We start from the raw sequence: 26,077 nt of genomic DNA, 5'->3' as shown, positions 1-26,077 counted from the left end.
AAAGTAAGACTCATAATTCACAAAGGGTGGTTGAAAATGTCGAAAATCCAAACTTAAGTATCCATTTCGATATTATTATTGACAACATTTATATCAAAATACATAAATTTTGATGCCTAATATTGGCAACAAAATCTAAGTTCAATTCTACTAGCATCTATATTTGCAGATACAATCTAAGATTTCGCAATCACCAAATAAGTATGCCTCGTTTTCTTGCTGACAAGCGGTGGAGCATAAACCCCTTGATAAGTCATCATCATGGCAAACCTTAGTAAACGTGGTGCTTTTTTTTGAGCAGTAGACAGCTTCAGTCACCCTTATCTCCTCTGCAAATGAAATTAGTTAGAATCTTGTATTTGGATTACATCTAAGTCCATCAAAAATTAATCTAAATAAATTGTTGTGCTCAGTACAAATTTAGTGGTTTTAGACAATTTTTTCACTTGGTGTGTTCAGTCAATCATAATTGTGCAAAAAAAATAAAAATAAAATAAAAATAAAAACTCTTATGATTGTGATTTCCTTGACACATCACATGGCAACGTGTTCTATCCACTAAATTTTTACTCTCGTTGCAACTTTTAAATAAAAACTGTACTAGTATTTTACTATGAGATAGTGTTTGTAAATTGAAAATATATAGTATATGCTATGAGATAATCTGTTAAAAGAAAAGAGATGATTTTAGTTTTGTTAGTGTATTTGGTAAAAATGGACTATTTTTTATGAAAAAGAGTGTATAAATTAATCAATCAGTTGGAACTATATTGTTCAGAGATTTGACCAAAATGCGAATTTATGATTATATAAAGCAGTATAAATTCAAAATTACTTAATTAAAATAGATATGGTGAAAGTGTGTAAACTTACGAGAAGCCAAGAAGAGGCAGAGAAGAAAGAGCGATAGAATTGAGACTTGTTTACCCATTTCGAGAATGAGATTTTAAGATTGATATTTGATATGATTACATTCGTTCCCTTTTATAGAGTGGAGAATTGCATAAATGGAAGAAAAATCATACTAGTAAAGCTTATCCCATTTTTCCATTACTTTTACATGGAAAAAAATAATAAATGTTCTTTTCATCACATTTTATAACAATTTCCATTTTATTTTACATGGAAAGATAATGCATTTTAGTGGTAATTGTTTTTAAAAGCACTTGTCTCAAATAATAAACATGTCAATAATAATAGCATGATATATAGGATAATTGTCTATAAATTCCTAAACTTTGCATCAAAATTGATTGTTGCAAAACTAATCGTTGCTCTTAATAAAAACATATTGGTTTAATGTGAAAATTTTTTGTAGTTTGACCAATAAAATACTAGGTTAATTGGGTTGGGTGAAATATAGGTCCGGTCGGGGTTGAACCCGTGAGCACGCATTTGGTATTTGGAAAGGTTGGAAAACTATAAATCACTCGAGATTAAGGAGTATAATTTTTTTATGTATGGGGTTCACTTATTCATAATATTAATTATTAATATTCAATTGGAATCTATTCCTAATAGTATGCCTCGTATCGTAATATAATGTGCATTAAAACGCATACAACATGTTAGTCCATGAAGAAAATTGCATTTTTAATTGCAATATTAGTACTCCCTCCGTCCCTTAAAGAGATCACATTTGTGAAATGACATGAGATTTTATAAAATTTTGTTTTATGTGTTAAGTGAAAAGAAAAAATATAATTTTTATCTTAATGTGTAAGGAAAAATTTTCAAACGTAAACCGTCTTTGATCTTTTGAGTTTGGACAAAATTAGTCCCTGAAGTTTAAAAATAGCATGAGACATTCTTGAAATTACTACTCATATTGTAACAGCCCGGCATTTCTAGGGTATAATAAATACGGCGACTGTTAACTAGGCGAACTTAAGGTGACAAAAATGTAGACTAGGTTTCATTTAAAGAGATTTGACCAAGTGTTTAATGAAGATCAAGGCAATAAGTCAACGGCTTTAAATACGAAAAACAAGATTTAATAGCTAACATAGGCTAAGCTCAAAAGTCAAAGGTTTATTGTAGCTCCAACAAAACGCAATATTTCCCAATATTCCAAATCAAAGAAATAAGTTCAAACCAACCAAAGATAATAAGTTTCAAAATATTCAGCGGAAGCATTCCAAGAGAAGCGAAGCCATGTATGAGGACACGACTACACTCAAAATCCCAACCATCCATATTAATCGATTCAACTGTCTCAACACTACCGACCGCCCATCGCCGCTCAACCTGCACATAGGGAAAACACACGCAGGGCTGAGTATTTTAAGCATACTCAGTGGACTCATGCCAAAACATTTTATAGTTATGCCACCCTTACCATAGTGAACTCGAGGTTTAGCATTTAATTTAAAAGATAGCATCGAGTATCACAAAAATATTTCATGGATTGGCTAGTCAAATAAGACCTCCCATTTTCTCATCAATCAACATTTCATATGGTGCGACGAAGTGTGGCCACACTTTCGCCCACGAGACCGGCCGACTAGCAAGGACGGCTCCCGATCTCCCGTGTACACTAGCCTGATAGGGTTTGCGGCCCTACTCATACCCGAATTCGTTTATATAGCCCTATAGACTAATGGAGCGCACTCGCAAACTAGGCATCAGGCACACACAATATCCAAAATAATCATAGGCATGACATAACAGTTTAATCCACCCTTATCGCTCCACTTTCATATACTCCCTCCGTCCCATTAAAGATGACACACTTTCCTTTTTGGTTTGTCCCAACCAAGATGACTCATTACTTAAAATGGAAATCCCTTTATCTCTACTTTATCCCCTCTCTCTTACTTTACTCTCTCCATTTAACACACAAAATAAAGTTGCATAAAATCCTATGCCGCCGAAGAAAGTGGTCATCTTCCTTGGGACAGAGGGAGTATTTGCAACATAAGAGAGAGTTTAAGAATAAAGCCCACCTCGATTTCCTTCGATTTCAAGTACGTACTTCTTCTTGGTATCACACCGAGAACGCGAGCTATCACCTTTAGTTCATGTATTTCAAATAAGTCTCAATCATGGATCAAAATCATGCATGTTCTCACGTTTCCCTTTTTCCCATCGATTATTTTCAATATCATCATTCAAAATCAAAGTACGATTATCATATCATTTTTATTCACACAACAACTCCAGATTTAACATCAAATCGTGTCACGCATGAGTGTTTTCCACACACAACACACGCACACGCACACCACACATGTGCACGCCTACCGAGGCGTGCACACACACACACACACGGTCACAACACATACACACACGGTCACACACCCACACATGCATCCAAAATCACCGATTAATTTCCCTCTTCACTCGATCTAAATGCATGTGGACTCAAGAACACCGATTGATCGGTAGAAGAAGAGAAGATCAAAATAAAAAAAAAATACCTTTTCAATAGAACAATCGGTAGGAAACAAGTAGGATCTTGATTCTTCAACAAATTCTTGAATTTCAACTTCGATTCTTCTCCAAAAGATGAAGAATTAATGGAGAAAGTAGAAGAAAAATTTGTAAGAGAGTGGGGAGAGTGGGATCGAAAATTTGGGAGTGGGGGAGGCGTGATTTGTGATCTAGGGTTTATGTGTTCTCTCTTATTTATAGAGTGCAAGATATAATATCTTTAATTAAATAAATTAAAGATTTGGAAGAGATATGGAAGAGAAGTGGCGTTAATTTGGTTGAGAAAATAGGGGATTTCGAATTTCTAGGCTATTTAATTAGCCTATGATTAAATTTGAATATTTCACGGAGTAGAATAAAATATCACGGAGCAAGAAAAATAATAATAAATCTCCCCAAAATATATGGAAAGTGGCGTGTAGTTTCAATTCCTCAAAAGGGATTTAATTAAAATCCTATTTAAATTAGGATATGGTAAGATCTCCTTAGATTTGGCAAGATATGCTAGGATATTTGAATTTATTTATGGAAGAGAGTAAACAAGGGATCAAATAATAGAATAAAATAATTCCTTCTCCCATAAAATTAGGAGATTTCGAAAATCTCCATATTATGATAGGGGTTTCGAAAATCTCATCAAATAATCAATGAATATTTGGACTTTGGATTTAATTTGGATAATTATCCCAAGCAATAATTAAATCCAAGAAAGATAGGATTTCTTCTCCATTAAATAGGAGGGGTCAAAAATTCCACATAATTAATAATGCTCCTATTAAATTCTCACTCATCTCTTAGAAAAATAATTCACCACAATTATTATTTCTCCCCACATTAAAATATCCACATATTCGAATTTCACTTCCACTTCACATTTTCCAACGACTTTGACCATTCCACGGCCACGTCATATTTTCCACAATATTGACTATTCAATAGCCACGTCACATATTCAACAAGTTGACCATTCAACTCAATCTCAATTCCAAATCGCAATTAGGTCACAAGGAACATTGCAATTAATCATCCATCATTTAATTCCACATAATCATAGCATTAAAAGCATTTAATGCAAAATTTTTCACGTCTCAAAAATTAGGGTTCAAAAAAGCGGGATGTTACACATATTGAATATGGTATTTTTCATTTATTTTTAACTAATTTCGTGTCTGAAGTAACCACAAAACATGAAGAGCATTTTAGACATTTGAATGCTGTCTATCGCTCAATCTCCTTCTCTCTATCTCTTTAATTTTCCATTAAAAAGGTGGGGTTTGGATTCCATGTGGGTGATAGCACAACAAGAGCTGTTGTTCCACTCATTTCATTATTTTATTTATAAATTATAATATTATAATATTAATATTTTTTATAATCGAATAATTTAATGTGTGTGCATAATAGCACAAGCCCTGCTTTGATTATTTTAGGTATAAATTATAATATTAATATTTTTTATAATCAAATAATGTAATGTGTGTGCATATTAGCACAGCCCGTGCTGTGCACAGTAGGGGATCCTTTTCAAAAAAAGGTGTTAGCTAATGACTATTTTTATTTTATAGAGTGAACTATGTATATGGTAAATCGATTTTTCATTTTCTCACGGAAATACTATCTGATCTTTATTTTATGTCATTTTTTGTACCTATAAATCACATTTTTGGTATCTGATGCAACTTTCACCCCAAAATGTCCTCTAAACAAATACATTTTCCCATTTATGTCATAAATGATATTTTGGCATACACAAACTAGTACCAAAAGTTATATTACTTCTCTAATTCTCCTCACTCTTTATACTAACATTTTAAATAAATATTAATATTATTAATTTAATGTTATAAATTAATAATTAATTTAGACCATCTCCAACCATTTACACCAAACTCAAACCCATTTGTGAGTATATGTCACGCTAAAAAGTAGTTTTACTCCAACCATTTATACCATATTCAAAATTTACACCATTTTTGAATTTTTGTCTCACAAAATTTTTGCAATAACACCATATTTGGTGTTGTTTCACAAAAAATACCAAAAATAGGTTTGAGTTTAGTGTATGACTGGAGAAGATTTTTACACCGAAACTTATTTATGGAGTGTGGTTGGAGATGGTCTTAGCTTTCAAATATACTTAATTAAAATTATAATTATAATTATATTTAATTACTATTATGATAATATTATTGTTATAAAACTAAAAACTAGTACTCCCTCCGTCAACCATTAGGAGTCTCATTTCTGGTGGCACGAGTTTTAAGAAATATTATGAAAAGTGGGTGAAAAAAAGTTAGTGGAATAGAGATCTCACTTGTATATATTAAATGAAATGTGAGTGGAGTGAGTTAGTGGAAGGTGAGACCCTATTACCATTTATAGTAAAAGTGAACCGAGAATTATATTCGCAAACGGACTAAAATGAAAAACGAGATTCTTATTCACGGACGGAGGGTGTATTAAGTAATAAATAATTATAATATAATTATTTAAACTATGAATTATATAATATTACATAATAATAACTATTATTATTGTTTTATATTGAATTAATAAATAATCAATATCAATCCTTTATCGTACATATTATACATCCAGTAATGTACATGCCCGAACAATGATTGTATACATACATTATACATTAGAAATTAAAATACCAAATTAATCATGATATATGAACCATATAATTATAAAATTTAAAACCCAATCGAAAGAGGTGACTTTAGTCTTTTGATCGTCAAAACACACATGTCAAGCCTATGTGAAAACAATAAACAATCTATCTAGATCGATAGATAGATAAATACAAAGCAAAATTATTTAAAAAAACATACATATTTCAGAGGAACAATCGCAATCAATCCATACATAATTTTATCACCTTACATACTGAAAAAAACAAAAAAAGAAAACAAAGGCAGTTGTAATTTATTATTGAAACAGATTTCATGGTCCTAAAAAATAGGGCTTTTCAATCGGGCCCATTTTGCTATTTGTAGCCAGTATTTCAGAAATGTTTGGCCCGACTATTTTGAGGCAGAAGCAGAAGTGTCTGAAAAGGGGAAAGATAAAGGAAGTAATCAAAGAAAAAGGCATTACATAGGAATTCTTCGAGAATAAGAATTAAGAAATCTGATTTTTTTTCCCCTTGTGGAGTATAGTATTCATTTGTATAATTGTGTTGTCTGCTTTGTTAATAGGCCTCACTATTTTACTGTGTCTACTATGAAATTTACATGGTAAAGGTAAAGATATAACACACTAAATAAACAAGGGATAACGGCCTTAAAATCATAAACTTTTGCCAAATTCTGATTTTTCCCACGAACTATAAAATTGGCGTATAATGTCACGAACTTTACAATCGGTTGCCGTTTTCCCATGGCGGGTTTTCCGACTATGAATTCAGCTGATGTGTCTTTTTAAGCTGATGTGGCCTGCCAAGTGTACATTGAGCGGATGACGTGGATGCCAAATTTTGAGATGATGTGTCTTATCATCCTCCACCACTCACTCCCATCACTGCCACCACCCCTCCTCCTCTTCCTCAACGCTAGCCGCCGCCGCCGAAGACTCCGATCAGCGACCACCATCACCGGAATCAGCGACTCCACCATCAACGGAATCAGTTGAACGAGCTGACCTACTCTGTCTTTGTATAAACCCAAAACCCCCAAATCTCCACCTCCGCTGGAAGCAATGGGAAGTTGTACAATTGGCCCTTCCCCATCTCCCTCACATGATCCACATGGCCTTCTGCTCCACCCTTCTCCCCAGGCAAAGTGTAGTGATTCAATTCAGCCCACGCTTGAATCCTACCGCTCCATTTTCCGGTGCCGTCGGAGGCGCGTAGAAGTTATTAAGAAACCACTCCGTGATGGAGAAGCTTCCATCCATTTTCAAGCTCTGAAACTAGATTGCTCCATTGGAGTTCAGTGATTCAATCGAGGTCGCCAGATTGCTGCGTTGATCGTGAAACTCTAAATTCTCCCCTTGCTTGAGTGGAAAAGCAAACCCTAATTGAGAGGGATCGAGGTTAAAGCATGGCTGATGTCAAATCGCAGGCAATAAATCGGGTGAAATTAGAAGCGAATTGGTGGTGAAAAACGCTGGTATTTGATGATTTGGGGAGCTGGAAATCCATGGCAGGGGAGAATTTGAGGGCGTCGTCGTTGAGGAGGGATTGATATTCTTGTTCTTACGGCAGCCACCGCCGCCTCCTCCTCCTCCTCCTTCGCGCCATCGCCGGAGAAGGAGCTTCCAGAGGAGAGAGCAACTCGCCGTCAATGAGGTCTACCGACGACGTCGTTTCGTCTAGGGAAAACGACATCGTTTCATGAATTTCCGGCGTTCTCCACGTCAGATTTCAGGCTTGCCACGTCCACACAATTTCAACCGGAAAACTCCCGGGTCGGGTCAAATGGAAAATACTCACAACCCAACAAAGTTTGTGACATTATACGCCAATTTTATAATTCGTGGGAAAAATTGGAATTTGGCAAAAGTTTATAACTTTTAAGGCAATTATCCTAATAAACAAATAGTCTCTTTTAGGCTTTACTTTAGCTTTTGCCTTTGCCTTCTATCAGAGCAAAATGTTTGAAGAAATCGGCGATGTTTCTTTCCTAGCTCCTAGTATTTGAAATTTGTATTATAATTTTTTTATACCACTATAGATAAATGAGTATAAATTTAAACACGGCATCATGGTGGACTCGAAACCCGCACCTGATGTCTCAGACATTACCACTCTAATACTATATCAACTCATACACGCCTTTTATATCTCTTTTATTTCTTTTCATAGTGGAAGGCCTTGTTGAAGTAAAATAAATTACTCTATTTTAGTGACATCTATCTACCTCTATATACACTAATGAATGATGTTAACCTAAGTCAATTTTTACCAATGTAACTCACCTTTATCTAAATATACCAGATCACATATACAGAAATATTTTCCTCATAGTACTGTAAAAACCACGCATACTTCTTAATTCTTATACACCTATTTGCATATTACATACTATGATATTCAATGTTTTAAAAACCTACATCCCACATTGAAAAAGTAAAGGCAAAAGATTGTAAAAGATGACTATAAAATAAGCTTTTCATCCCACATTGAAAAATGAAAGAACAATCTTGTGGAATACTTCTATAAAAGAAAGACACAAATGATTTTTTAAGCTAGTTTTTATAAATTCATAGGCCCAATACAAGTATGGGTTAATATGAAATGAAAGTTTAGTGTAAATTTTTTTTAAATTGATTTTTAATTCATTTTTAAAAATCAAAAAATTTGGTAACCAGTTCGACTGGTTCCCGGTTTCCGGTCCAATCGGCCGGTTCACCCGGTCCAAAATGGTTCAATGCTCCACTGGTTTTATATGGTGAATTGGACCGGAAAGGTCATCGGTTCGCGGCCGAACCGATCCGACCGGCCAGTCCAAACCAGTTTTTAAAACACTGATGATATTACAGCTCTTTGATCATGCATATACCTATATAGAGATATATTATCAAATATAACATTGTGCATTTGATATAGCGTTTTGTTGATATTTTGTCTACTATTTATTGAGATTTGTGAGCTTTAATCTTATCCACTTATTTTAAAATCCAAGGGTGGAGATTTAGTCTTGATTTTGGATTAGGGTGCTATAAGCATTAGAATAGGACCATATATATATATATATATATATATAGAGGAGTGATCAAAGTCTAACTAATTTTAAGTGTATAACTAGAGAATAAATCTCAGCCACTCATTATCTTAATCTAATGACTAAATTAAGTATTCATTTTTTATTAATAAAAATTGCATGGGGTAATTTGGGAAATTAACTTTGTTCCATATTCTGACATACACATCACATTCATGCATACTCTCTCTCTCTCTCTCTCTCTCTGTGTGTCTACACGAAGGAGGTGGAGGAACACGAATCAACCTCCTCTCCGGCGACGCCCTCCTCCGCCGGCTTCCTCTTGCAGCTGCCTCCCCCTGTCATCTCATCTCTGTGGCCCACCGGCTGCATTATCGTCACTTCCTGCTCCCCTTCAACCTCCTACCGCTTCGTCTTCATCTCCGGCGTGACTTAGTAGGCTTCCAAATAATATTCCGCCCAACTAGCAGCGCTGATCGCAACTTGTAATCGTCGATGCACCTTAAGGCGTGGATGAAATCACCTAACCTAGTTTTCATATTTCGGTCGTCAGTTTGAGATCTGCGTGTGTATGGCGTCGTCTTGCTTGTCGATTGTGAAAATTGTTTGAAGCTAAAAATTGGAATTTCAATCGCGAAATCAAGGATCACATTCGATCAATCCAACACTTATTTTGTATTTTCACTCGTCGATTACGTCTGTAATGGACTTTATAGAAAAAACATACGAAAATTACTTTGATCTGAGGCATTATCGTTTGGGAAGATGCGGAGCCTGAAGCTGAAGATAATTTTCAGATGATCGTAGATGGTTCGCATTAAAACATAGTTAGATCACATTGAGAAAGTTGAAATTGCTACGTACCCCAAATCCGTTAGATAAAATAGAAACCAGTCCGGACCAATCAGAATATGAGAATATACTGATGAGTGAAGTATTTCATGCTTAGAGTGAAGTGTTTGTGATTCATACTTATAGTGCACTATTTTTTCATTTCAGTGAAGTAAAACGAGTTTAGAGTGAAGTATTCCATGGTTAGAGTGAAGTGTTTGTGATCCGTGCTTATAGTGCAGTATTTTTTCATCTCAATAAAGTAAAACGTGCTTAAAGTGAAGTATTTTTCATGCTTAGAGTGAAGTGTTGTGATCCTTGCTTATTGTGCATTGTTTTTTCAGTAAAGTGAAGTGTTTGTGATCCATGCTTATAGTGCACTATTTTTTCATTTCAGTGAAGTAAAACGTGCTTAGATTGAAGTATTTCATGGTTAGAGTGAAGTGTTTGTGATCCATGCATATAGTGCACTGTTTTTTCAGTTCAGTGAAGTAAAACGTGCTTAAAGGGAAGTATTCCATGGTTAGAGTGAAGTGTTTGTGATCCGTACTTATAGTGCACTATTTTATCATATCAATGAAGTAAAACGTGCTTAAAGTGAAGTATTTCATGCTTAGAATGAAGTGTTATGATCCTTGCTTATTATGCACTGTTTTTTCAGTTCAGTGAAGTAAAACGTACTTAAAGTGAAGTATTCCATGCTTAGAGTGAAGTGTTTGTGATCCATGCTTATAGTGAACTATTTTTTCATTTCAGTGAAGTAAAACGTGCTTAGAGTGATGTATTCCATGGTTAGAGTGAAGTGTTTGTGATTCACGCTTACAGTGCACTATTTTTTTCATCTCAATGAAGTAATATGTACATAAAGTGAAGTATTTTATGGTTAGAGTGAAGTGTTTGTGATCTGTGCTTATAGTGCACTATTTTTTTATCTCACTGAAGTAAAATGTGCTTAGAGTGAAGTGTTTGTGATCCTTGTTTATAGTGCATTGTTTTTTCAGTTAAGTGAAGTAAAACGTGCTTAAAGTGAAGTATTTCTTGCTTAGAGTGAAGTGTTTGTGATCCATGCTTATAGTGCACTATTTTTTCATTGTGCTTAAAGTGAAGTATTCCATGGTTAGAGTAAAGTGTTTGTGATCTTTGCTTATAGTGTACTATTTTTTCATTTCAGTGAAGTAAAAACGTGCTTAAAGTAAAGTATTCCATGGTTAGAGTGAAGTGTTTGTGATCCTTGCTTATAGTGCACTGTTTTTTCAGTTCAGTGAAGTAAAACGTCCTTAAAGTGAAGTATTCCATGGTTAGAGTGAAGTGTTTGTGATCCACGTTTATAGTGCACTATTTTTTCATCTCATTGAAGTAAAATGTGCTTAGAGTGAAGTGTTTGTGATCCTTGTTTATAGTGCATTGTTTTTTCAGTTCAGTGAAGTAAAACGTGCTTAAAGTGAAGTATTTCATGCTTAGAGTGAAGTGTTTGTGATCCATGCTTATAGTGCACTATTTTTTCATCTCAATGATGTAAAACGTGTTTAAAATGAAGTATTTCATTCTTAGAGTGAAGTGTTGTGATCTTTGCTTATTGTGCACTGATTTTTCATCTCAGTGAAGTAAAACGTCCTTAAAGTGAAGTATTCCATGTTTAGAGTGAAGTGTTTGTAATCCATGCTTATAGTGAACTATTTTTTCATATCAGTGAAGTAAAACATGCTTAGAGTGAAGTATTCCATGGTTAGAGTGAAGTGTTTGTGATCCACGTTTATAGTGCACTATTTTTTCATCTCAGTGAAGTAAAATGTACATAAATTGAAGTATTTTATGGTTAGAGTGAAGTGTTTGTGATCCGTGCTTATAGTGCACTATTTTTTCATCCCAGTGAAGTAAAATGTGCTTAGAGTGAAGTGTTTGTGATCCTTGCTTATAATGCATTGTTTTTTCATCCCTGCAGATCTCTCTCTCTAGAAAGACTGTGCATAAGAATAAGACTAGTGTGTGTAAATTTGTATTTTTTTTCACTCCGTAATTCACAATATAGTTTGAAGCACAGTTGCAATAGAGATATAAACATACATACTTTTATCCAATTAGTGTAGTAAGTATATATAAAGAGAGAGAGAGCTGACAGTCACTGCTAATGGTTATACAATCCCAACCGAAAACAACAATGGCTACACCACCACCGATCTCTCTCCCAACGCCTCTCCGGCGAGACCCTTCACCGCAAACATCCCATGGCCCAACCCTACCCCAACGCTGGCGTAAACGATGACTAGATGTTGAAACTTAGCGGGTAGTAAGAGAAGCGGCTGAAATGAGCAACAAAGATAGAGGAAACGGCGGAACCCTAGGTTTCCATTGAGAGAAGAGAGTGGAGAAGAAGAAGCGCAGTGGGTTATGGCGAAACGATGCATTTTTCAAAATGAGTGTAATTGATTTTAACCCTAACTTTTGTAAATGACTATTTTGCCCTCCGCCTTATTATAGTAAACTAATTCATTCTTATAATGAAGTAAAATCTGGGACAATTTCAAAAGCATATGTTGAATATCAACCCTTAATTTTCTTGATCGTGTGGCTGAGATTTATTCTCTAGTTATATATTTAAGTGATGGTTGCCCTATATCACTACTCTATATGTGTATATATAGAATATTTAGAGTTGCACTTTATCGTCACTTATCTTATAAGGTTTCCTAACGTGTGATAGAGAATCATAGTAGGCACATATATAAATACAGGGTAGTGATAAAATGCAAACTTATATATTGTACAAATTCAAAACTCCTCAACACAGCTTCAATACAATTTCAATATAATATTAACACAGTGTAAAATTTCAAGTTTTCATTTGATCACATCCCCTAAAATACATAATAAAAAAGACTCGGAAAATAATATGATAAAAATTTATAGCTTGAAAAGCGTAACATACAAAACCCAACATTCATGATACAAATACATGCGTAGACATACATTTTTTTACAATAGAAGCTAAGAAGGGATTGATCATTACTATATATATTTGTGACGCACTAATTAACTAAATAGATTCACATTACATAGGAGTATATATTAAAAGATGATGTGGGTAGAGATATTGAGTTTAAATATTAGTTGGGGATGAGTTTGAAAGGAGGCTCAACGAAAGAAGGCGCAGGATCATATCTTCCATAATCATTTGTTTTCACTTTTAGAACTCTTCCATGAATCTCACTCTCTTCATCGTGCCTTACAGCCTCCCACGATTCCAAATCCTGCCAATTTTTTTTACTCCACAAATCATGCATCATCATATACTCATCCTATCACACTCCATTTTTAAGTGTTTCACCCATGTCTCAACTTTTTTCCTTCAATTACAATCTATAGTGCTTTGATTTGTTTGCACAATTTTTAATTCGTGAAATTACTAGTTTAGGGTGTTTAATTCTTTAAAATTTTAATTTTGAATGATAAATGTTATTTGGATCAATTATATTCGTGAAATAGTGAAATTCATAGTAAAATTGTGGTATATATAGTAAATACTGCCATAGTAGGTCGACAAGAGAATAGAATAATTTTGGAACCAATCCCTGGATAGAATTCAACCGATTTCAAAAAAAAATTAATTTGTCAACGTTTCATCAATCAGTTTAGAAAGTCTATAGGTAAGTTTCTGTCGTCTTTTAATTTGTCATTTGTCATTTGTCATTTGTCATTTGTCGTCATCATGGCAAACCTTAGCAAACGTGGTGCTTTTTTTTGAGCAGAAGGCTGCTTCAGTCACCATCATCTCCTCTGCAAATGAAATTAGTTAGAATAGTTGACGATTAAATCCATAAATTTAGTCTTGTATTTGGATTACATCTAATCCCATAAAAAATTAATCTAAATAAATTTTAGTGCTCATTACAAATTTAGTTGTTTTAGACATATTTTCTTACTTGGTGTGTTCAGCCAATCATAATTGTGAAAAACAAAACAAAAACAAAACTCTCTTCTTATGATTATGATTTCCTTGACACGTCACATGGCAACGTGTTCTGTCCACTAAATTTTTAATCTCGTTGCAACCTCCAAATAAAAACTGTTATAAATACGGAGTACTATATTTTAGTATGAGATAGTGTTTGTAAATTGAAAATAATAGTATATGCTATGAGATAATCTATTAAAGAAAAGAGATGATTTTAATTTTGTTAGTGTATTTGGTAACAATGGACTATTTTTTATGGATAAGAGTGTATAAATTAATCAATGAGATGGAACTAAATTGTTCAGAGATTATGACCAAAATGCAATAATTTATGATTGTATAAACCAGAACAAATTCAAAATTACTTAATTAAAATTAGATATGGTGAAAGTGTGCAAACTTACGATAAACCAAGCTGAGAAGAAAGAGCGAGAGAATTGAGACTTGTTTATCCATTTTGAGATTGATATTTGATATGATTACATTCGCTACCTTTTATAGAGTGGAGAATTGCATAAATTGAAGAAAAATCATACTAATAAAGCTTATCCCATTTTTCCATTACTTTTACATGGAAAAAAATAATAAATATTCTTTTCATCACATTTTATAGCAATTTCCATTTTATTTTACATGGAGATAATGCATTTTAGTGGTAACTGTTTTTAAAATCACTTGTCTCAAATAACAAACATGTCAACCACTACAGAAATAAAACGCTAACTAGTGACGGAGTTAGTGATGGCAACGAAAATTTCAGGGATTAGTGAAGGATAAGCAACTGAAAAATGTCAGTCACTAATTCGTGACAGAATATTCCATCAATAATCTGAATTTACCACAGTGACCGCCTTTGATTTCCGTCATAGTATCTTTAGTGACAGACAAATCCGTCACTAATTTTTTTTCGGACAAGCTTATTATTGACGGATCCGTCAATACATGATCTGTCACTAAATCTGTTTAGTGCCTAAATTTCTCTGATTAGTGACGAAATTTTCCGTCACTAAATTGCGAGTTTTTTTTGTAGTGAACCGACCAAAATGCTAGCAATAATATAGCCACAATCCACAATCTACAATCTAGCCATGACAAAATTTTGCTACGATAATAGCATGATATAGGATAATTGTCTATAAATTCCTAAACTTTCCATCAAAATTGATTGTTGCAAAACTAATCGTTGCTCTTAATAAAAATATATTGGTTTAATGTGAAAAAATTTTGTAGTTTGACAAAAAAAATACTAGGTTAATTGGGTTGGGTGAAATATAGGTGTGTAGGCTTGTCAAATCGGGTATCTGGGGATACCCGACCCGAAAATTTCGGGTACCCGATCCCGAATTTTCCAAAATCTATTATCCGATACCCAATCCGAAAATGATTACGGGTACCCAGATAACCGACTCAGGTATCCAATCCTGAAAAATCGGGTATTCAGTCTCGATTTTGAATTTTTATTTTAATTTAGATTTTAGTTTTTTTAACAAAACTAACTACAAACTTTTAGAAATACAAACTTATAATTAGTTCGAATTTGATACAAACTTGAATTAGTTCGATTAAGAGAAAAAACTACTACAAATTTTTAAAAATAAAAAATTCATAAGTTATAGGATCCATAATTCATCAATAATAAACATCACAATTCATATATTAACCCTAAATGTGACTAAAGAATGAAAGATTTTGGGACTAGATTTAATTATTTAATTTTTTTAAATAATAGAATAAATACATAATTTATTAAATTTAATTTTTTTAAAAAAAAATCGTGTAATTCCCAACTCCCCGATCGGGTATCGGATTATCCGATAATTCAAAAATCCTATAAGTGTGGTTCGGATAATCCTATAAGTGTGATTATCCGATAATATACCCGATAATTCAAAAATCCTATACCCGAACCCGATCCCGAAACCCAAAAAATCGGATATCGGATATCCAATTACATGATATTTGGGGTTCGGATATCGGCTATCCAATACCCGATATCCATTTTGACACCCCTATAAGTGTGGGTCGGGCTTGGACCCATGAGCAAGCATTTGGTATTTGGAAAGGTTGGAAAACTATAAATCACTCTGAGTATAATTTTTTTATGTATAGGGTTCACTTATTCATAATATTAATTATTAATATTCAATTGGAATCTATTCCTAATAGTATGCCTCATATCTTAATAGAATGTGCATTAAAACAAGGACAACATGTTAAGTCCATGAAGAAATTGCATTTCTAATTGCAATATTAGTACTTCCTCCATCCCTTAAGAAATCACATTTGTAAAATGACATGAGATTTTATAAAATTTTGTTTTATGGGTTAAGTGAAGAGAAAAAATATAATTTTTATATTAATTTTTAAGGAAAATTATTCAAAATTAGTCTTTGATCTTTGATCTTTTGAAAATTACTATTTTAAAATTTTTTCAAAATAGTGTTAAGTTAAGCCGTCTTTGATCTTTTGAGTTTGGACAAAATTTGTCCCTGAAGTTTAGTTGAAATTACTACTCATATTCTTGGTATTTTTCATTTATTTTTAACTAATTTCGTGTCTGAAGTAACCACAAAACATGATATGCATTTTAGACATTTGAAAGCTGTCTCTTTCACTTTTTCACTTTTTCACTTTTTCAAATTTGTCAAATCCTATCTCTCAATCTCCTTTTCTCCATCTCTTTAAATTCCCATTAAAAACGTGGGGTTTGGATCCCATGTGGGTGATAGCACAGCAGGGCTGCAATTCCCCTCATTCCATTATTTCATTTATAAATTATAATACTATAATATTAATATTTTTTATTATTAAATAATTTAATGTGTGTGTGCATAATAGCACAGCCCTTTTCCAAATCTCGAGTGCTTTATTGATCACATATTTGAAAGAGATACGAATATTTGGATGATCATTTTTTACATTAATAGGTTTTTTATTGAATGTTGCAGATCGACAAATTCTGCGGCCCAATTCAAGACCCAAATCAGCCCAATGGACTTGAGCTAGGTAGCTTAGTTACAAACTACTGAGGTTTCAATTCCATCGATAACTACTTTCCATTATTTTTACATGGAAAGATAACCAACTTCTCTTGTGGTTATTTATTTTAAAAGAACTCGTCTCAAACAATTAACATGTCAATCGACCAAATATGTTAGCAATATAGCCACAATCGAGGTAAGACAAAAATTCGGTACAATAATAGTAGTAGTATTTAAATCCGCATATAAATTGACAATTTATTGATTGATTTGTTTTGATTTACAATCAATCATTATTCTAATTCTAATACCATATCCATCTCCAAGGATACACTAAAACTTAAAATGGAATAGGTATTTAGCTCCAATAATACTCAAAAACCAATCTCATTTTCGGTTTTTAAGAAAAAAATACCTATCTTTAGGTTTACACTAAACTCAAACCCAAAACTTTTTCAAATTTTGTGAGTAAAAAGAGCATAATAGAGAGAATATTCTTTTAAGTTTGAGTTTAGTGTAAATAGTTGGAGTAAAATCATATTTGGTGTGACATTTACACTAAAATGAGTTTGGGTTTAGTGTAAATGGTTGGAGATGCTCTAAGACCATCTCCAAGGGTACACTAAAACCTAAAATGGGATAGGTATTTTGCTCCAATAGTACTCAAAAACCTATCCTATTTTTGGTTTTTGAGAAAAAAATATTTTATCTTTAGGTTTACACTAAACCAATACCTAAAAGTTTTTCAAATTTTGTGAGTAAAAAAGACATAATATAGAGAATATTCTTTTAAGTTTGAGTTTAGTGTAAATGGTTGGAGTAAAATCAATATTTAGTGTGTGATTTACACTAAAATGAGTTTGAGTTTAGTGGAATGATTGGAGATGCTCTAATATGGATAAATATAAATTGTAATTCAACAAATTAAATTATTTTATTTAATATAATAATACGTTATTTCGCTGCCTAAAAACTATGGCATCATTTTGGTTGACCTCCAATAGTATCATGTAAGTACGTCATTAGGCTATGTTAACGTCGAAATCTTGATTGATTTCAAAATCATAAAATGTTAGTAATTGATTTCAAAATAGAACAAATCAATAATTTGGTATATTATAGAAAAATTTTAAGTTGGTATGCAAAACCAAAATTTGACAAAAGTTTAGAAATTTACGAGCAATTTAATTACCTTTTTCATATCGATATTTTCGATAGTGTCTACAATATACCATTATCGGTATGGTGTACCTAATTACACTTCATACGGAGTACATGATTTCGTTACGCGACTGCATATTATATTCACAATTCTAATTTCTTACAATTACAGGATTGATCAAACTTATTTTCACTAAATTATTTGGGAGATATAACATTTTGATTGATCATTTATAATGCAATATTAATAATTGAGGAACGTTTGTAATGTATGTTGAATAAGCATGTAGGTGCATAGTGTTCGATCTATTTAAAACTGAATTGCCAATTAAATCCTTTTTCTTTCAAGTGTTGATTTTTTAAGTTTTAATTGAAGAAATAAAGTTTCATCACTTTAAAAGTGGGGGGAATAGACTAGAGAAAAATGGATGGCTTGGCCCGAATTGAGACCCAAATCAGCCCGATTGACTTGTGCAGGTAGAAAGTAGTTATTTCAATCACAAAATTTAGTTTAATTACTATCAATCGTATAATACTTGAAAACTGAATATCAAATTGCGAGTTTTCAGTTTTTGAGATTGTTTTAAAAATTTAGTTAAATTATTATCAATCATATAATACTTGAAAACTGAATATCAAATTGAGAGTTTTCAGTTTTTGAGATTGTTCATCGTGTACAAAACGTCGTATATTGACATCATTATGTACATGAATAAGATAATTAAAAAACCTAAACTTCGTATTTAGTATTTTGTTTCTAAACCTCATAGTATGATTTAGATATGCAAGTCGGCCGGTCTAGCCCGAGCATTTTGTGACTCAAAAGATGAAATCCGGCATTCTAACACCTCTGATTTCTTAGTTCAAGCTTCAAAATAAGACTCACAAAGGGTGATTGAAAACATCGGAAATTCAAATTTCCATTTCGATATTATTATTGGCAACATGTATATCAAAATACATAAATTCTGATGCCTAATATTGGCAACAAAATCTAAGTTCAATTCCACTAGCAATCATAATGGCACATACAATCTAAGTTTTCGCAATCACCCCATATGTAGTTTTCTCTAATACAAGTTTTGTTGCATAAGTCCTTTACTCTGGCATCAAATGGGCAAAGCTCAGTCCACAAAGTGCTTTTTATTGTGCATTCCACTGCTTCGGTCACCATTATCTCCTCTACAAATGAAATTAGTTGGAATAGATAAAGATTAAATCCATAAACTTAGTCTTGTATTTGGATTACATCTAATCCCATCAAAAATTTATCCAAATAAATCGCTTGCTCAGTACAAATTTAGTGGTTTTAGACACATTTTCTCGCTTCAGCCAATCATAATTGCGAGGGATAAAAAAATCTCTCCACTTATGATTGTGATTTTCCTTGACACAGTCACATGGCAACGTGTTTTGTCCACTAAATTTTTACTCTTGTTGCAACCTCTAAATAGCAAACCATAGATACGGAGTACTATATTTTACTATGAGATAGTGCACGTAAATTGAAAATAATAGAATATGCTATGAGATAATCTGATAAAGAAAAAGAGATGATTTTAGTTTTGTTAGTGTATTTGGTTAAAATGGACTATTTTTATGGAAAAGAGTATATAAATTAATCAATGAGATGGAATTAAATTGTTTAGAGATTTGACCAAAATGCAATAATTTATGATTATATAAAGCAGAATAAATTCAAAATTACTTAATTAAGATTAGATACGGTGAAAGTGTGTAAACTTACGAGAAGCCAAGAAGATGCAGAGAAGAAAGAGCGAGAGAATTGAGACTTGTTTAGCCATTTTGAGAGTGAAATTTTGAGATTGATATTTGATATGATTACACCCTTTTATAGAGTGGAGAATTGCATAAATTGAAGAAAAATCATACTAGTAAAGCTTATCCCAATTTTCCATTACTTTTACATGGAAAAAAATAATAAATATTCTTTTCATCACAATTTATAACAATTTCCATTTTATTTTATGTGGAAAGATAATGCATTTTAGTGGTAATTGTTTTCAAAAGCACTTGTCTCAAATAATAATAAGCATGTCAACCGACCGTAATGCTAGCAATAATATAGCCACAATCCACAATCTAGCAATGACAAAAATTTGTTACGATAATAGCATGATACAGGATAATTGTCTATAAAATTCCTAAAATTTCCATCAAAATTGATTGTTGCAAAATTAATCGTTGTTCTTAATAAAAATATACTGGTTTAATGTGAATTTTTTTTTATAATTTTGACCAAAAAAATACTAAGTTGGGTTAGGTGAAATTTAGGTCCGGGTTGGGTTCGGGCCCTGTTTTAATTATTAATATTCAATTGGAATCTACTCCTAATAGTATGTCTCGTATCGTAATAGAAGGTGCATTAAAACGCACACAACATGTTAAGTCCATGAAGAAAATTGCATTTTTAATTGCAATATTAGTACTCCCTCTGTCATGACACGAGATTTTACAAAATTTTATTTTGTGGGTTAAGTGAAATTTTTATACCAATGTGATAGGGAAATTTTTTAAATATAAAAATATGGAGTAACATATTTAGTAGGACAATTTAAAATGAGAAGTGAGACATAATATGAAAATTATCAACTCACTTCCCGAGAAGAAACCCTCTTTTATACAAACTGAGTTGCAATAGTTAATAATTGATAAAACTAATTAAACATTTGTTTGTAATAGAATGTTGAATAACGATGCAAGTGCATAACTGCATAATGTTCGATCTATAAAAAACTGAATTGCAAATTAGTGATTCGTAGTTTGTTTTCAAGTGTGGAATAGTGCTTTGCAAAATATATTAATTCTTAGTATTAATTGAAAAAATAAAGTTGCGTCACTTTAAAATAGGGGTAATAGGCTAGAGAAAAATGGATTTGCCCTAGATAGCTATAGGGATCAGATCACTTGGGATTCGTTAATTACCGGGATCTCTTTTATTGATTGATCTCTGAGATCACTAATCTCAGAAGTTACAAGGCTTGTACAAACGGTGATACAAGATTACAAGGTAATCTAACTCACTGAGGTATCTAACTATTACAATACCAAACCCTAATTGAAGCCGTAACTATTCCAGACTTTAACCAATCTAGAATCCAAGTCTTTGCCCAATTAGTACCTGCACACTAAAGTAGATAGATCAGTAAATCAACACAAGATCCTTTCGGATCTAAGTAACAACAAGCAAATGCAACAAAGACAGAACAGTAAGGATATGGCTCAGGTCACAACAGTGACTACACTAGGCCAAGGACCTCCCCACACGCTTCTACCACAAGTCACACGATGAGAAACCTTTGAATACTAGGTCAGAAAACCCTAGCCACACGAATGTCACCCAGACTATCAGAGCACCTCACAATCACCAGGAACTCACAAGATCCTCCCAAGTTCTCACTTCTTGACCACCAAACTTCACCAGATTCTAACCCTAAGTAAGAATCCTTCCACCACTCTAATGGAAACCGAGAAAGTCTCCAAACTCAAGATCTAAACCGATAGAACCCACTAAAACAAGGATCAATCGGTGTATGCCAAAGATCAGAGGAGTTCACCGGCGAAGTCGCCTGAAAACCAGAGAGAGAACGAAGAGAGAAGGCAAAGAGTTCTAGAGTGAGAGAGAGAGAGAGAGTAATCGAATAATGGCAAGTGAGAGGTCAGCCTCTCACTTAACAAACACAACTCAGATCAACGGCCACAAAGCAGGATCCGAGTGAAAGCTCCATGTGGCAAACATCGGTGCAGCCTAGGTAAGTAATGGATCAAGCCGGGTTGGGCCATCACCACACAAACATTGGGCCACAACATTTAATCAATTGGGCCATGCCCAATACTAGACTAAATACTTAAGGTCCAATAAAAGTAGACCATCAATATTCAACAATAGCTTAGCTTATAATTTTAGTGATAATAGTTATTTAAATCATAAAATTTGAATAAATTATGATCAATCATACAAGATTTGAAAATGGATATTAAAACTGCGAGGTTTCAATTTTTGCCATTGTCTTATCCGTGTACAAAACATTTCTCCCTCCGTCCCGCTTACAATTACACGTTTTCCTTTTTAGTTTGTCCCAACTAAGATGACACATTTCCTTTTTTGGTAACTTTCTCTCTCCAATTAATATACTCAACCACTTTTTCTCACTCCTGTTAAAATATTCATCTTTCTTCATCTCTCTACTTTAATACTTACACCCACCTTCTCTCTCTCCAATTAAACACTTTAACCAATAACTCCTAAAATCCCGTGCCGACTATGCAATGTGTCATCTTAGCCGGGACGGAGGGAGTATATTTTATCAAAGTTCGAAACAATGTAGTTCATCAAAAATAAATATTTTTCCACCTTTTTCTTTTCTTATTTTAATAAAACAATGTTGTTTTGAGCATCACCAAAAGATGTCGTTCTGTACATGGATTCAACAATTGAGGAATCGAAACTCTATATTTAATTTTCCGTTTCTACCCTTATAGGATCTAGATACGTGAGTCGGCGGTCCAGACCGGGCGTTTTGTGACTCAAAAGATGAAACCTGATAATTTGAAACATCTGTTTTCTTAGTTCAAAATTTAAAGTAAAAATTACAAAGAGTGATAGAAAACGTCGGAAATTCAAAATGAAGTTTTCCATTTCGACATTATAATTATGAAAATACATAAACTCTGATGCCTAAATTGGCAACAAAATCTAATTAAGTTACAATTCTAATTGCAAATTTGTGTACAGAGACATTGTTGATTACTGGTGCATTCACCAAATAAATAGCCCTCTTCCTTACACTCTGAGGAGCAGTAAGCATCAAGGATAGGTCCACCTGAGCAAGTCCCAGTAAACAATGTGCTTATCCTTGAGCATGTATGTGCTCCAATCACCATTGTCTCCTCTGCGAATGAATTTAGTTACTATACATATATGTAATGATTAAATCCATCAAAAAATTGATCTAAATGGATGTACTCAGTAGTAGTTCAGATATATTTTGTCACGTGATATGCTCAGCCAGTCACAAGTGCAAAAATATATTCTCTCTTCCTATGATTGTGATTGGCTTGACACGTTACGTGGCAACATGTTCTATCCACTAAATTTTACTCATGTTACAAGGCACTAAATGAAAAAAACGGTTACAGTGTTACAAAAATAATGTTTGGTATGAAAAGAGTGTAGGTTGTAATCAACGAGATAGAACAACAAGATGTGATAATAAAATACTCTAGTTAAAAGGATAATATTTTTTAATTGATTTCTGATGCTATGATCGATAATGTGGAATAATTATTTGTCGATGGAACATAGTGAAAATTACAATTTAAATAAAAATAGATCCCCATAGGTGATATCCCCACTAAATCTTCACATTTTTTTATAAGTATAAAACATACTCATATTATAACTCGATGGCAAGTCAAAAGCTCAAAAGTACAAATGAATCAAAGTTACAATAAAAGAGAAGTAGAGGACAACAGCTACCACAGACACCCCGTGAGCCTTATAAAACCAAGAACAAACCAAACCAAAACAAAGATCAAATCCTTACATTACAAACCTAAATTTTCTAATTTCGAAATAATTGATTTATATTGAGAAATTAGAATAAATTGAAAATATACTTAATTAAATTTTATAATTGCAAAAATTAGACCTTGACCAATATGCAATAACATATCCAAAAAAATGTGTAGGCTAAGAAGATATGGTAAAAGTGTGTCAACTTACGAGAAGCCAAAAGACAAAGAAGAAAGAGCGCGAGAGTTGTGAATTGTTTAGCCATATTGAGAGTATAATTTGAGGTTGATATTTGATATGCTCATTTATAGAATGGAGAATTGCATAAATTGAAGAAAAATAATAAAGCTTATTTTCCATTAATTTTTTCATGGAAAAAAATAATAAATCTTATTTTAATCCAATTTTATAACAACTTTCCATTTTGTTTTATATGGATAGATAACGGACTTTTGTGGTTATTCTCTTTGAATGCACTCGTCTCAAATAATAAACATGACAAAGATTTCTGAGATTAATTTTTTAGGATATTGGCGCAAAATATCACAAAATTTTTAAAAAAATTAGTTTTCTCAACAACCTTAAATTATAAACTTAGCATAAAATATTACTTTCTTCGTCCCAAGATAAGCAAAATCATATTACTTTTTAGGATGTTTCACTATTTTAACAAAAAATCATTTCTTTTACTTTATTATCAACCTACATTATTCTCTATTTATTTCTATGGAGTACTTTTTTTTCACTCTCATACTTTACCTCTCTATTTTAACTCTTTAAAGATGAATTTCTTAAATCTCTATGCTCAAAAGAAGTGATTCGTTTATCTTAAGACGGATGAAGTACTTTGTATAATGTCGTGATTCTTGTATAGAGCTATTTATTATTAGGCCAGAGAAAAATGGGCGGGTCAGCCCAACTTAAGACACAAATTAGCTTGATGGGCTTTTACAAAGTATCCCAAAGTCTAAAAATATGGGGATATTTGATCATGAAATTTTGTCAAATTATAAAAGATTTGAAAACAGAATACTAGATCACAGTTTCATGTTGACAATTGTATCATCATGTGTATAAAACGCCTATCTTTTAATGATACTTAAAATGAGATATTTCATTAAATATTTTTCCCTTTGTTTCCTTTTCTCATTTTAACGAAACAACATTGTTTTAATAATCGGCGAAGGACGTCGTTTTATACATGGATGCGACAATTAAGTAATTGAAACTTCGTATTAATAGTATTTCGTTTCCTGACCTCATAGGATTGGCCAAACTTAGTGATTTAAATTATCGTCCTAAAAGCTTGATCCTTATATATATGAGTAGACTTAGCATTCTAAGCAATGGGTCATCTTGATTGGGACAAACCAAAAAGGAAAGTGGGTCATCTTCAATGAGACGGAGGGAGTACTTTCTCTGTTCCAAGATAAGCGAGTCATATTACTTTTTCTCCACGAACCTTAAACTTTGAACTTAGCAAAAAGTCATGTCTATAACGGAATACTTTATTATCCACCTACTTTATTTTCTATTTACTTCTCTATTTTTTTTCTCTCTCATACTTTACTCTCTCCATTTTAATTCTTTAAATATAAATTTTTAAATTTCTATGCCCAAAAAAAGTGTTTCGCTTATCTTAGGACGGATGAAGTACTTTATATAATGTCGTGATTCTTGTATAGAGCCATTTATTTTTAGGTCAGAGACAAATGAACGGGTCAACCCAACTTAAGACATAAATTAGCTTGATGGGCTTTTACAAAGCATCCCAAAGTCTAAAGATATGGGGATATTTAGATCATGAATTTTTTTCAAATTATAAAAGATTTGAAAACAGAATACTAGATCACAGTTTCATGTTGACAAATGTAACATCTGTATATAAAACGCATGATACCTAAAATGAGATATTTCAGTAAATATTTTCCCCTTTATTTCCTTTTCTCATTTTAACGAAACAACATTGTTTTAATAATCGGCAAAGGACGTCGGTTTATACATGGATGCGACCATTAAGTAATTGAAACTTCGTATTGATAGTATTTCGTTTCCAAACCTCATAGGATTGGTCAAAATTTGTGATTTAAATAGTTATCGTCTTAAAAGCTTGATCCTTATGTATATGAGTAGACTTAGTTTGACTCCAGATTCAAAACATCAGACCCGATCATTTTGACACCTCTAGTCTGATTACTTCTCCATTTTCTTTGTTCAAAATTCAAACTTACACTTACAAATGGTGTCTTAAAATGTCGAAATTAAGTTACTATTTCGACATTGCCATTGCGACAATAATGGTCGGTGTGTATTCTTACTCTTTTCTTACTCTTACTTCAGTTTACTATCTCTTCTTCATATAACATAATAAACAATTTTTTCTTAATTTTTGTCACGATAAGAAATACTCCCTCCGTCTTAGGCGGAATTTTTCGGTACGGAGTTTTAGAAATGAATGTTGGGTGTGTTAAATAAATAGATAAAAAAGTAAGAGAGAGGAAAAGGTAGAGAGAATAAA

General features: G+C 32.7%; 3 long non-coding RNA genes across 3 annotated transcripts; all 3 read right to left on the bottom strand.

Moving 5' to 3' along the window:
• Positions 1 to 37: 37 nt before the first annotated feature.
• On the bottom strand, positions 38 to 953 carry LOC125211657. Its single transcript, XR_007174549.1, has 2 exons — positions 874 to 953; positions 38 to 329 (listed from the first exon to the last, which is right to left on the bottom strand). It is a non-coding gene; the product is annotated as an uncharacterized LOC125211657 (long non-coding RNA).
• Positions 954 to 18,918: 17,965 nt separating this feature from the next.
• On the bottom strand, positions 18,919 to 19,836 carry LOC125211865. The gene is made up of 2 exons (XR_007174575.1): positions 19,771 to 19,836; positions 18,919 to 19,205 (listed from the first exon to the last, which is right to left on the bottom strand). It is a non-coding gene; the product is annotated as an uncharacterized LOC125211865 (long non-coding RNA).
• A 2,825-nt stretch (positions 19,837 to 22,661) lies between these two features.
• On the bottom strand, positions 22,662 to 23,821 carry LOC125212814. Its single transcript, XR_007174778.1, has 2 exons — positions 23,770 to 23,821; positions 22,662 to 22,936 (listed from the first exon to the last, which is right to left on the bottom strand). It is a non-coding gene; the product is annotated as an uncharacterized LOC125212814 (long non-coding RNA).
• Between the last annotated feature and the right edge of the window lie 2,256 nt (positions 23,822 to 26,077).

The sequence above is a fragment of the Salvia hispanica genome, chromosome 3, assembly GCF_023119035.1.
Source record: "Salvia hispanica cultivar TCC Black 2014 chromosome 3, UniMelb_Shisp_WGS_1.0, whole genome shotgun sequence".
In the NCBI taxonomy this organism is placed as follows: Eukaryota; Viridiplantae; Streptophyta; class Magnoliopsida; order Lamiales; family Lamiaceae; genus Salvia; species Salvia hispanica.
This window is presented reverse-complemented; position numbering and strand designations above follow the sequence as displayed.